General features: G+C 55.8%; 1 long non-coding RNA gene across 1 annotated transcript; it reads left to right on the top strand.

The window, feature by feature from the left end:
* Nucleotides 6,743-12,076, top strand: C23H6orf223. Its single transcript, XR_001917066.1, has 3 exons — nucleotides 6,743-7,181; nucleotides 8,577-8,584; nucleotides 9,156-12,076. It is a non-coding gene; the product is annotated as a chromosome 23 C6orf223 homolog (long non-coding RNA).

Below are 12,768 nucleotides of genomic sequence, written 5' to 3'. Positions count from 1 at the left end.
CATCTCAGAGACCCCTCACCACGGCTCTATGAGACATGGTATTATTACTATTTTTTTTTTTTTTTGGCCACACTGTATGGCATATGGAATCTTAGCTCCCCAGCCAGGGATCAAACCCGCCCTCCCTGTTTCGGGAGCATGGAGTCTTAACTACTGGACTGTCAGGGAAGTCTCGGAGACATGGTATTATTAAATCCAGTTTACAGTTGGGAAGACAAAGAAACATAACTTGTCCCAGGTCCCACAGCTAGAAAGCGTCAGAGCCAGGAGTGAGACCCAGAGCTCTGTGTAGGTTATCTGAGTGGAGGCTGACTTCAGAAACCAGCTTAAGGAGTGTGGGTGTGAGAACGCAGACACACACACACACACACATCAATTAGGAGAGGACAGGTGAGGCTGAGCCATGATGTACAGAAGTCATCGGAGTAATGCAGGATAGATTAAGGAACAGTTCCTGGCAGAGGTGGGTTCTGTGTCAGAGCTTGAAGGAAGTGAGAGATATAGGCTATTCCCAATGTGTGGGACCCTGGGCACAACTAATCTCTAACATAGTATTGAAGAGTTGTTCTTGGAACGATGAGGTGGTGATAGCACGGTGGTGGAGATGGAGGTATTGGCGAGGAGAGCGGTGTGATGGGCGGCTGAAAATGACAGTAATATTTAAAATTAATTTATTTGGGGTTGTGATGGGTCTTTGGCGCTGCGCACGGGCTTTCTCTAGTTGCAGCGAGTGGGGACTACTCTCTAGCTGTGGTCCACAGGCTTCTCATCGCAGTGGCTTCTCTTGTTGCAGAGTGTGGGCTCTAGAATGCGTGGGCTTCAGCAGTTGAGGCTTTGGGGCTCTAGAGCGCACAGGGGCTTAGTAGTTATGGCACATGGACTCAGCTGCTCTGTGGCATGTGGGATCTTCCTGGGCCAGGGATAGAATCCGTGTCTCCTGCACTGGTAGCTGGGTTCTTAGCCACTGGACCACCAGGGAAGCCCAGTGGAAGTGATTTTATAATAGAGGAAGTGATGGTGGGAAGGAGATGGAGGTGGTGGCGATGGAGGTGGGGATGGAAGTAGTGATAGCAGCAAGGACATAAATCCACTTCCTTTCCACGCCTGTACATCCCCCCACACACACAGCCCTCTCCACTCTACACCAGCCCTCACACATTCCTTAGCCTCACAGTGACCTTTGGGAGGGCTTTTTTGTCTTCATTTTAGAAATGATGATGATGAGCCACAGACAAGTCACACTCTGCTTGCCCAAGGTCACAAGGCCAGGAAGCTGGCGCCAGGCTCTCTGCCTTCAGGGCTCCTCCCCGCTCGGAATGGGGTACTAGAGCAGCACTGTGATGCCCTGAGTGGGTGGCAAGGCAGGGGCCCTCCTGCGCTCCCCACATAGAGGTCTTGCGGGCCTCGGTTTGGCGGAGCAGGGAGGAGCAGGACTGGGTGCAGAGGAAGCCATTCTAATCCCGGGCCCATCACCCACATGCTGTGACCTCCTCTGGTGGCAGCCAAGGCAGATGTCAGCTGCCAGGTGACAGAGGGCCGGCGAGGCAGAGCCAGGGGAGCCTGGCGGGAGCCCCACACACACCAAAAGGATGAAGTCAGGGCTGGGAAATAATCCTGGAGTCAGAGGAAGGCTTGCTTTGGGGTGGCATTCCTGGAAAGTTCTGTTCCAATTGGCTTGAGGCTGGGTCTCTGCACAGGCCTTCCCAGTCAGGAGTGAGTTTACTAATAATCCCTGCCCTGCCCTCTGCCCTCTGCCCTCTCCCTGGGCGGAAGTCAGAGCTTCTTGGGGCTTCTGGCCTCTTACTCCAGGAGTGGTGAGGCCCACTGTGGGTGCAGGCAGAGCTAGGCTTTAGTCCTAGGCTTAGGGTACAAATGCCCTGCACCCCCAGACTGCATTCCCCACATCCCCACAGCCCCAGGGCTCCTCTGCTTCAGCCACAGACTCTCAGGGCTTCGGAGAAATGGTGAACAGGGGTGAGTGGTGCACACTTGAGCACACGGGACTGCAGCCACGCATGGGTGTCTACGTGCCTGGTTGGGTATGCAGACGTAAGCACCTGATCGGAGTTAGAAGAGTGGTAATGGGATCCCGGGGGTGCACACGTGCAAGGCTACATGTGGCTGGCCTGAAAGCGTATAAACCGTGTCTCACTGAGGAAGTTCTCTGTGTGCTCTTGTGAGCCCTGGGTGATGGGTGTGGGCGGCAGGGGCAGACGACTGAGTGTGAGGGGTGCTAAGGGCCTTGCGAACAGGCCACCTCCCCCTAAGTGGATCCCACCTACAGCTCATTAGCACTTAAGACCTAAATTTACTGCCTCCACTTCCCCACCCACTGGCAGTGACCTCATTAGGCTCCTGCCCCTTTCCCAGGTCAATGGGATGGAGGGGAGGGATGACTCCTTAATCTGCAACGCAGGATCTCTTGGGGAGGAGGGGAAGTCCTAAGGGCAGGGTAGAGGGGAAACCAGGTACAGACCTTAATATAGTCACAGGGCAAGCCAGGAGGATGTCGGCTCCTATTACACCTGCCTCCTCCTCACCATCATATGACCCAGCTCCTGCTAGCAAGGCGTGGGCGGGTGAGAAGCGCAGGTCCTGGGTGGTGCTGGAGGCCGCCCTGCATGCTGCCCTCCTGCACATCCTTAAATGACGCCCCTCTCCCAACTGGTCCTTCTGGCAAGGAGCAGGGTCCGGCTGGCCATTCTGCCTGGCTCTGACCCGGCTCAGCTGGGTGGTCCTGACTCCTCCCAGTGGGCCATGCCAGAAAGTGGGGGAGGGATGTGGAACTCTAGCGCTGACTCTGGGACAGTTGCCAAAGGAACAGGCTCTTCTGATCCATGCCCTCCCTTACTTCCTCCTTCACCCCCCTGATCCATGATCCCCAGCTCTGGCACCCCTAAGGGCAGAGCTCTGAGCTGAGAGGTAAGAGCCAGGGTGAGGAGCAGCAGAAGGGCCGGGGCAGCAGCCCCTTCCTGCCACTTCAGGAGAGCAGTGTGTGTGCTGTGAGTCAGGTTCAAGGCTAGATCCTCCCCTAAACCCCTCCTTCGTAGAGACCCCCGAGCCCACACAGATGGCGACACAGTTGCACCCCCAGGGAGCCCGAGTCTGACAGAGCTATCATGCCAAATCCCCTCCGTTGAGCTTCCTGTGTGACCTTGGGAGAGTGCTCAACATCTCGGAGCTTCAGTTTTCTTGTCTGTGAAATGACAACAGCGGCACCCGCCCCAAAGATACTTTGTATATGCCTGGCAGAGAGCAAAAGCTACATGAAAAGATAGCTCTTCTTCTTCAATCTGGGATTTTTGTAGAAGAAATCACAACATTTGGTCTTTAATCTGAGAAACAGATTGCAGTGGGATCTCTGCACACCCATTTCCACCCAGAGATGGGTCAGCTATGGAGGGTCTGGGCTGTTGAGACACCCCAGGGCCTCCCCAGGCTCAAGGTTTATAGTCAAATATCCTGGTAAGTCAGCCACACAAGGGACCCCAGGCCCAAGGACAGCAGTGCAACAGGGGGACAAGGCAGGTTCTGCAGCCACCCACTCCAGAAGATGCTATCCGATGCAGTGATGCTGGTCATTGACTTCCCGGAAACCCAGTTTAAAAAAAAAAATTATTTATTTGGCTGCACTGGGTCTTAGTTCCAGCATGCGAGGTCTTCAGTCTTCGTGTGGCATGTGGGTTCTTTACTTGCGGTAGGAGGGATATTTTTCTTGTAGTTGTAGCCTGCAAACTCTTAGTTGCAGCATGTGGGATCTAGTTCCCTGACCTGACCTGACCTGGCCCCCTGCATTGGGAGTGTGGAGTCTTAGCCACTGGACCACCAGGGAAGTCCCAATCCAGTTTTTTTAATTTAGTTTTTTTTTAATTGAGGTGTAAGATTCATGCCTCAAATTAACAAATCTGAAGGGTATTGCTTGGTGAACTTGTGCATGTGTGTGTATGCCCGTGTCATTACCACCGAGACCTAGCACATAGTATTTTAGCCCCCCAGGAGGCTCCCTCAAGCCCATCCCAGTCAGCACCGTCCTCCCAAGACAGAGGTGACCACTCTGACTTGTTTCACCACAGATTAGCTTTGCCTGTTCTTGAACCTCATGCAGAAGGACTCCTGGGGCATTCACTCTTTGTGTCTGGCCCAATTTATTGGACATGAGGTCTGTGGGGGTCACCCATGTTGTTTCGGCAACACGAGTTCTTTCTTTTTCATAGCTGAGTAGCCTCCCACTGACCAGCTATGCCGCGACTGATTGATCTGTTTTGTGGATGGACGTTTGGTTGTTTCCGATTTTTAATTCATAACATTAAAGCAGCCACAGCCTCCTTAGACATGTCTTTTGGTGCGCATAACCATGGCTGCCCATTCTTGAGAGCATATTTTAAAGGGAATGCCTTGTTAAGAACTCCAGGGAGGGAAGGAGGGATGAAACATAATTGATCTCTTGCCTGGCGCCATGAACTTTTTTGCATCCACTGGACCAGTCACAGGGGAAGGAGAACAGAGACAGAGTAGCCTCCAAGAGGGATTCCACTCGCCTCGTCCCTGCGTCCAGAGCCACCGTGACTGTGTGAATGTATGATTTTGTTCATCTCCTAGGGCAGCCATAACAAACTACCACAGACTTGGTGGCTTAAAACAACACAGATTTATTCTTTCATAATTAAGAAGGCCAGGGGATTCCCTGGTGGCCCAGTGGTTAGGAATTGACACTCTCACTGCCAAGGGCCTGGGTTCAATCCTTGGTTGGGGAACGAAGATTCCCCCAACCTGCTCAGTGCAGCCAAAATAAAAAAAATAAAAGAGGTCACAGTCCCAAATCACTGCGCTGGCGGGGCTGGTTGCTTCTGGAGACTCTAGGAAGAGCCTGTTCAGTGTCTCTCTCCCGGCTTCTGGTGGGTGTAGGCAGTCTTTGGTATTCCTCGACTTGGAGCCGCATCACTCCAGTCTCTGCCTCCATCATCATGTGACCTTCTTCCCTGTGGGTCTCCTTATTTCTGTGTCTACAAATCTCTCCTAAGAGGACACCAGTCATTGGATTAGGGGCCCACCCTTATCCAGTCAAATCTCATCTTGATTACATCTACAAAGACTTTGTTTCCAACTAAAGTCACCTTTGAAGGGACTGGGGACTAAGATGTCAACATATCTTTTACGAGGACAATTCAACCCACAATGGTGATTATGACTCTGCAAGTTTGTGTGTGGTGTGCATGAGTGTGTGTGTGTGAAATTGCGTGTCAGTGTGGGTGTGCATAAGTGTAAGGGAAGAGTGAGAGTATGTATGTGTGAATGCTTGTGGAAACGTGTCTCTGGTTGTCCTTATGTGGCTGTGGACACATGTACAAGAGCATGTATGTATGTGTGCCCTGTGTCCATGGCTTGGACAACCTTCTGGAAGGGCTGAGAAACGTGGCAAGGTAGCCAGGCGGCCCCATGAGTCAAGAGGGCGGAAGACTGTGAGAAGCAAAGACAAGGGTGTTTGCTGAGCTGGGTACAGCCCGGGAGGTCGAGGCGGTGGCTCCAGGCAGCAGCGTGGTTCCCAGGTCCTCTTCCAGGAACGTTCCTAGAAGGCCCCTCCACCCAAGCTCCCATCCCCAGCACCCCATTTGCCTGGATGGGGGTGGTGCGGGCTGACTCATCCCCTCCCTGGGCTGGAAGCCAGCACTCAGCTACCTGTTGGGCCAGTCAAGTAGGGGCGGGGCAGTCAGTCAGCCCCTCCCAGGACCTGCCCTCAGGCCAGTCCGGAGCAGCGACCCATCAGGCCCAACACACAACCAGGGCTGGACCCCAGGAAGTGAAGAAAGCCAGCGGTGAGCACATGGTCAGGTAAGGCCTCGGATGAAAGCTGCTTCTCTCCCCAGGGCAGCTCTGGTAGGCAAAACCACCACCCAGAGACAGGACATTGGGAGGGTCTCCTCAACAGTTATGTGGGCTGGGGGTCTTCTCTGAGCCAGTCACCTCCTTTAAACTTCCCTACCAAGTTTAAAGAGGGCCCTCATTATCCCCATCTTACAGATACAATCGCTGAGGCCCCAGGGAGTTAGACGATCTGCCTAAGGTGCCACACATTTGTTTATATTTGTTGGAACTTTCTTATTCTCCCTGGAAATCCATCCCCAGCCCCCACCTCCAAACTCAGAACACAGCTGCTCCCACTTGCCCACTACATTCCCTTCCCACCCTTCCCCAAAAAGAACCCTGGCCCATGGGGTAGGATCCGTGGAGGGAGAGGGGCTGGTGGTGGTCTCTCATCCTACCTTCCTGGGCTCCTCTGTAGGGTCCTGGTTTTCATTTTGGTGCGGTGGTCAGCTTGTTGTCTGTGAGGATGTCGGCTGGTTTGTGTGCACACAGGAGAAGGGGGTGTGTGGCGTACCTCTGGGTGGGTTTGCCTGCCTGGGACACCCGGGGGCATGGCTGCAGGCTGCATCTGTGAGTGTGCCCTGGTGCAGGTGTGTGAGCCGCTGTGGGGGTTCAGAAGAGCCTGCCCCCCACGTGTGTGGGTGTCCACAGGGTGCCGCCCCACCGCTTCCCGCTTACCAGGTCACCGCCACCATCCTTGGCAGAGCCCCTGGCCCAGGGGAGAGCCTGATGAAAACCGCCTGTGACTGGGGACAGGCACACCTGAGTCTCAGGCCCAGACCCGCTCACTCAGGAACTCAGGACTGCGGTGCCCTTGAGCAGGCATCACTCCACCCAGACAGCAGCCATGTTCTCACCCAATGGGATGGGGCGACTCGGGGTGGGGTGGGGGTGGGGGGAGACCGCAGCATGGCTTCTCCCACCCCCAGGAACGGGGGGAGCTCCGGGCTCCCCAGATGAAAGGCTCAGTACCCCAGCGCTCGGTAGACTGTGGTGAGGGGCGGGGGTGCGGGGGGGAGAAGGTAGTGCCAGGACTTGGCACAGACTACAAAGTGTGGGGGCACCCCCCAGCACTCCCGCTGCCGGCTGGCAGGGGGAGGGGCTGTGACGTTCGGTGGCCTCATGCAGCCTCATGCAGCCGGGAGGAAGTAGCTAATTGCTGACCTGATGACTGGGCGGCCTGAGGAGTGGGGTGATGATGCCACTCACAGCAGCAGGCTCCCGGGATCAAGGAGGGGGCCCTGCTGGGACGGAGCAGGCCAGGCTGTGCTCTGCAGAGGCTGAGGTGGCTGCGGCCAAAGGAGCAGGGGGTGGGGGTGGTTGAGGCTGTGACCGTGGGAAACGGCTTCTCCCGGGCTTCCCTGAGCTTCAAGGGAAAAGAGTTCAGAGGCCCCGGGGGGACAAGGGGATTTGGAAAGGGGCGACAGTGGGGGTGGAGGGGGAGGAGAGGGTGGCAGAGGCGTCCTCTTGTGTCCCCTCCACCTACGGTCCCCCCACCTTCCCATCTGTCCCCACCCCCACCTTTGTCCCCTCCCTGGCCCCTGTGGCCCAGGTTGGTGAAGACGGAGATAGAGGTCTCTTTTCACCGCAAGACCGCCAAGCACAAGCATTCTACATGGCCATTCCTACCGTGCTGAAGGCCAGAGCATCCAGGAGGTGTGGTGAGCCGTCAGCCGTCCCCAAGGACAGGAAGAGAGGGTGCTGCTACAGAGGACAGCACAGGCAAAGGCTGGGTGGTGGGGTTTGTGAGGCTGGTGGACAACAGAGGCTTGGCAGCAGTGGTTATGGGGAGAGAGGAGGGGTGCAGTGCCATTCTGCACTGAGGGCCACCCTGCCCCTTCCTGGCAGAAAACTGTGGGTAACCAGACTCGGATATTCTCCCACACGCTGGGCACAGCTTCTGCTGAGGCAGGGGGGTCAGGATCATCTCGAGAGCCACACAGAATGAAGACCCACCCTCCAAGTCCCCAGGTCCTTCAGCTCTAGAGAACCTGCAACCCTGAATGCCAAGAAACAGGACCCATCCAGCTGCAGTTCAGTCCTCTGGGCCCCCAGCGCCCCCTGTAGGCAGGACGCTATACCAGTAGGGGGAGGGGCCTCCACGTGCTGGGAAGAGAAAAGATGAGACTTGCTCTCCAGGAGGCACGAAGACCCCGCCTCAGGAACCTGCAGTGGGATAAAGGCACAAACGTTGACCTCAAAGCTCCAATCTGAAATTCAGCCTCTGTCCTCAGGAAGCTTCTACTGTGATGGAAATATGCACTCTACCATCAGAACTCCATCAGAAAGGTGAAACACAGCATCTGGCTTCAGAAAACGTACCATCCCAGGGTAGAAAGACACACAGCCCCACTGCATTTTTAGGAAGCCCCCAATCTATTGCAGACGCAGACTAGACATTTCGGTGATTCTAGGACTGCTAGAAAAACAAATACAAGACGTAAAAAAAAAAAAATCCACTTAAATCTGAATTTCAGATAAACAATGACTGTTTAGTATAAGTATATCCCGTATAATACATGGGGTATACTTATACAAAGTATTCATTGTTTATTTGCAATTCAAACATAACTGTACGTCCTGTACTGTTATTTGCCAAAGCTGACAACCCCAGATGCCCCTAGTCCGAGGGCAGGAGGACACCCCCCCAACACACACACCCAGACATGGAAATGGAGGTAAACATCTGAGCGTGCTTCCTGCTCCTGGAGCAGTGAAGGAGGTGAGTCCTGGGGCGCCGGCTGGAAGCAGTTTAAAATTCCTTCCAGACCAGATCCCTAATCCCTCGGTGCACAATAGCAGCCTTCTCCCCCGCCGCCCGCGCCCACGCCCTCCCCCGCGGGGCCGTGGCAGTGCCACCACGGGCCTCTTTAAGCCCCTTTGAAGCCGCCTGAGCCCCGCTCCGCGGGAGGCCCCGCCGCTATGCCAGCTATGCCAGCTATGTCCCCGGCCGCCGCCGGCCACCACCGCTCCGCCATTAATACTGGCTAATCTGGCTAATAAATAAACTCCCCTCCCAGCCTCAGCCCCCTTCTCGCTCCCCTCTGGCTCCCCTAGAATTGACTTCAGGGCTCTGCTGGAACACACGTCCTCAACTCCCTTCTCCCACTCCCTTCCTGATGTTTCTGACTTTTTTTTTCTTCTCACTGGCCCGACTCTGGCCGAATTCAGGGGGCCTCTGCCTCGCGCGATGCATCAGTATCTCCTTCAGTCCACCTGCGCGCAGGGAGCCTGCCACATGGCTGGGTGCAGGGGACCGGACTCGAAGCTGGGGAAAGAGCCGCAGGACCTAGGAGCGCCCCCTGGAGGCGGGAAGAGGCTCTGGCCACGCCCCTCGCTGCCCCGCCCCAGGCCCCGCCCACTGTGTCCTCGGAAGTGGGGAAGCTCCGCCAGCAGCCCCGGGACAGGTGGCTCCTCGCCCGGGGAAAGTGCCGGCGCCTCCCCGGGCAAGAGTCCCTTCTCCGCAGCCTCTGCCGTCCCCTGCGTCCCCACCCGGGCTTCCGCGAGTCTGACTCAGAGCCGAGCCCGCATCGCTTCACCTCCGCCAACACACCCGCAGCGCGCGGAAAAATTACAGTATTTCAGGGGCACTGCTAACGCGCTCTGATTACCCACCGCCGCCCTCTTCCGCGGCTCTCAGTGGCATTGGGCCAACGCGCCATCATTAGGCCGTCCCTCCCCGGTCCTGGAACACCGCCGTCACCTGTCCCCTGTCCCTCGCCCCCTGTCCCCAGGAGTGCTCGCCTCGGACCCTCCCATAGCCTCCTGCCGCCCTGCGGGACTGCACCCTTGGTCCCAGGAGAGAGCTAGGAGACCCCACCTGGGATGGGGAATGGGGAGGTGCAGGACTTGGAAACCTGACCCCAGGCCTGAAGGGGCCCCTCCCCGTCTGTAAGGCTACAGTGTTTGAGATCTCTGCTGGAAGGGACTGGGAGAGTGGGGAATGGGGCAGGACTTTCTCCACTGAGGTCCATTGGAAAGTTAACTGTTCGGGGCAGGGGTGGGTAGGGCGCCTGGGCAATAGTATCCCATTTTGCACATGAGGCTCAGAGAAGTAAGGCTCTTAGGGAAGGCCACCCAGCCAGAACTTCCAGATCAGCTCATTTAAAGAGTCGGACAGGCTCCTTCTCCTAACAGGGGAATTGCATTTCTGCGAAGAAAGGTGATATCCCCATTACAGACTGGGAGTATTGGCAGCCGACCAGCTGTGGCCTGTTGGTTCCAAGTGAACTGGTGAAGAGTGGCTCAAGTCTCTCATCCCAGGAAGGGTGGGCGGAGGCCCTGAACACACAGAACCCAAGCCTGGTGGCCAGGACTTGAGGGGAGCAACTTGTCTGTCAGCCTCTTCATCCAAACCAGGCTCAAACCTCTCTTCTATCAGGAATTCTTTCCTGATGCCCAGGGGTTGCCAACTCATGGCCTTGGGCCAAGTTAAACCTTTAGTGAGATTTTGTTTGGCCTTCAGTGTGTATGTGGTTTTTATATTGAATGTAAGATCCTATGACATGCAGGCTGCCCTCCTCATTGGCAAAGACACGTGTGGCCAGACTAAGTCCCCAAAGGCATTTGAGATCTTGGCTTAGATCAGCCCACCCGGCCTGAGCCTTCACATCTTCCCTCATCTTCTAGGATCTCAGTCGGCGCTGCTGCCCCTTCGTGGTTCTTGCATGTTTCTCCTTAAGTATGCAGAGTTGAGTGTCCCTCCAGGCCCCTCTTTAGGCTCCCCACAGGTGGTGGCTGCCTATATTTCTGAGAACCCCTCTGGCAGCCCCGTTTTTCATCTTGTATGTCAATCTCTGCCCTGGGTAGGCACCACATCTTTTCCAGCAGGGGTGACATGGTATTTTTCTGCCATCAGACTACAGGCTCCTTGAGGGCAGGATATTGACTCAGACTGGGATTTCACTGAGGGCTAAATGAATGGGTGCGGGAGTAGCACCCTCTATCATAGGGAGCTCCCTGAGGGCAGGGCCATGGCTCCCCTCAGTCTAGAGCTCTTTGAAGACATTGGATTCTCCCCTCAGATGAGGCTTTTGCACCCCACCCAACCCCTCTGGCTCTCAGCTGCTCCCAGGCATTCCTTCCAGGACACCGTTTGTCATGCTTTGATGAATGAAACCTACTAAGAATAACTCAGTCCTTGTAGTCTCTAAAGGACAGGGGTGTTGGGGGCGGCGGGGGAGCCGAGACTGGTGATTGTGAGGGGCTAGAGGAGGAGGATGAACACAACTCTTCATTCCATAGCGTTTTCCCAGGTGCCCATCGTCCACTAGGAAGAGACTCGGGGCGGGGGGTGCCGCAAGCCCCCCTACGGTGCCATTCCTGCCGTTGCCAGTAGGGGGAGGTTCCACAGGACTCCTGAGATGGAAATGCCAGCCCCCTTCTTCACAGCCTTCCCAGCCCTGAAGTCATCACCTCAGTGCCACCCAGCCCCCTCTATGCCTGCCACCGGCTTCCTCTGCCTGGAAGTCAGGTGCTTGGGGCGAGGGGCAGCTTCCACTGGGACAGGCACTGTGGGGGGGTGCCTTCATCTTCCTGAGGAGGACTGTCAGAGTGATCACGGGGGATGGGGGGGTAGGGAATGGAAAAGCAGTCTCAGAATGACAGGAGGGCATTTGGTGTTGGTTTTTTTTTTTTTTAATAAGAAGTGATTTATTAGTGGTGTTTTAATTTAGGGACGAGGCATGACTGACCCAGAAGATGAACCCCTGTCCCCGACCCCACTCCACTCTTCCTTCCTCATCCCGCCCCTTTCCACTCCCAGACCTCAAGCCTCCAGTTCAGAACTGAGCGACCTTTCCAGGGCAACTGTTCTCCCAGGCACTTCACAAGGGGCCCGAGGGGTGGGGAGCCTGTGACCTTAACGCGCTTCTTTGGACGAGGCCTTCCTGGCACCCGGCCCCCACCTGCCACCTCCTGAGAGGGACATTTCGGCCTGGTCTTGGCAAAAACACCAGCCTCTGAGCCAGGCAGCCTGGTATGGTACCAGCCCTGCCACTGACTCCACTGTGACCTTGAGAAGTCCTTTGCTCCCTGGGCCTCAGTTTCCCCATACCTGAAATGAGTTTGCTCTAGGTTTCATGGTTTGTGAACCTTTCTTTTTAAAAAATAATGGATCCTATTACTTAAATAGTAACTTATGTGGCGTCTCCACTGGTGACATTGAAAAAGTTTGGAGTTCTATGGTCAAAATAGGGGTGGGGGTCCAGAGCCCCAGGGTTCAATCCATCACACACATGTGCACACGCACATGCACACACACACACACACACACACATGTGCATGTAGAATGGCTCCAGGGCACAACACAGAGCACACTTCACAAACCTCTGAACCCTGAAATCCCCTGAGCAAACATTCTGGGGCCCTGCCACATCTGGGAGCTCCAGAACTGGGGATGAGGCTGGGACTGGGGGCCGCCCCGGTGTGGGGAGCAGGGCTGAGAGGTCACAAGGTGGGGGTCGGGGTGGGGGCAGAGCCAGTAGGGGGAGTCCTTGTGACACAAGGTAACACCACTGAGGCTGGGCAAGGGCCTAGGTCCAAAGCTGGGTCCATGCAAACCCTCTGAGCTAGAGTCTTGGTAGGGACTGAGTGCCCTCCCCAAGCAGGAGGGGCAGCAGGCATAGGAGGAGGGGGAAGCCTCTGGCAGCCTTTCTCTGGAATCCCTCTCGCCAGCCCCAGGATGAGGGCCAGAGTGGCAGAGTGGGGGCTGAGCCCCAGGGAGCCCCAGTGGGGTAGAATTCCCCACTACAGGAGACACAGGGAGCCTCCCAACACCCCCAAAGCTGGAAGTGTGAGGATTTGGTGACCAGCAAGAATGCAGTGGGGAGCAGACCTGTCAGACTTTGGAGACAGGAGAATGAGGAGATGAGCAGATACCATACAGGGAAGAAAATGGTGTGATAA

The sequence above is a fragment of the Capra hircus genome, chromosome 23 (assembly GCF_001704415.2).
Source record: "Capra hircus breed San Clemente chromosome 23, ASM170441v1, whole genome shotgun sequence".
Lineage (NCBI taxonomy): Eukaryota > Metazoa > Chordata > Mammalia > Artiodactyla > Bovidae > Capra > Capra hircus.
The sequence above is the reverse complement of the archived record's forward strand: the minus strand, read 5'-3'. Positions and strand labels throughout refer to the sequence as shown.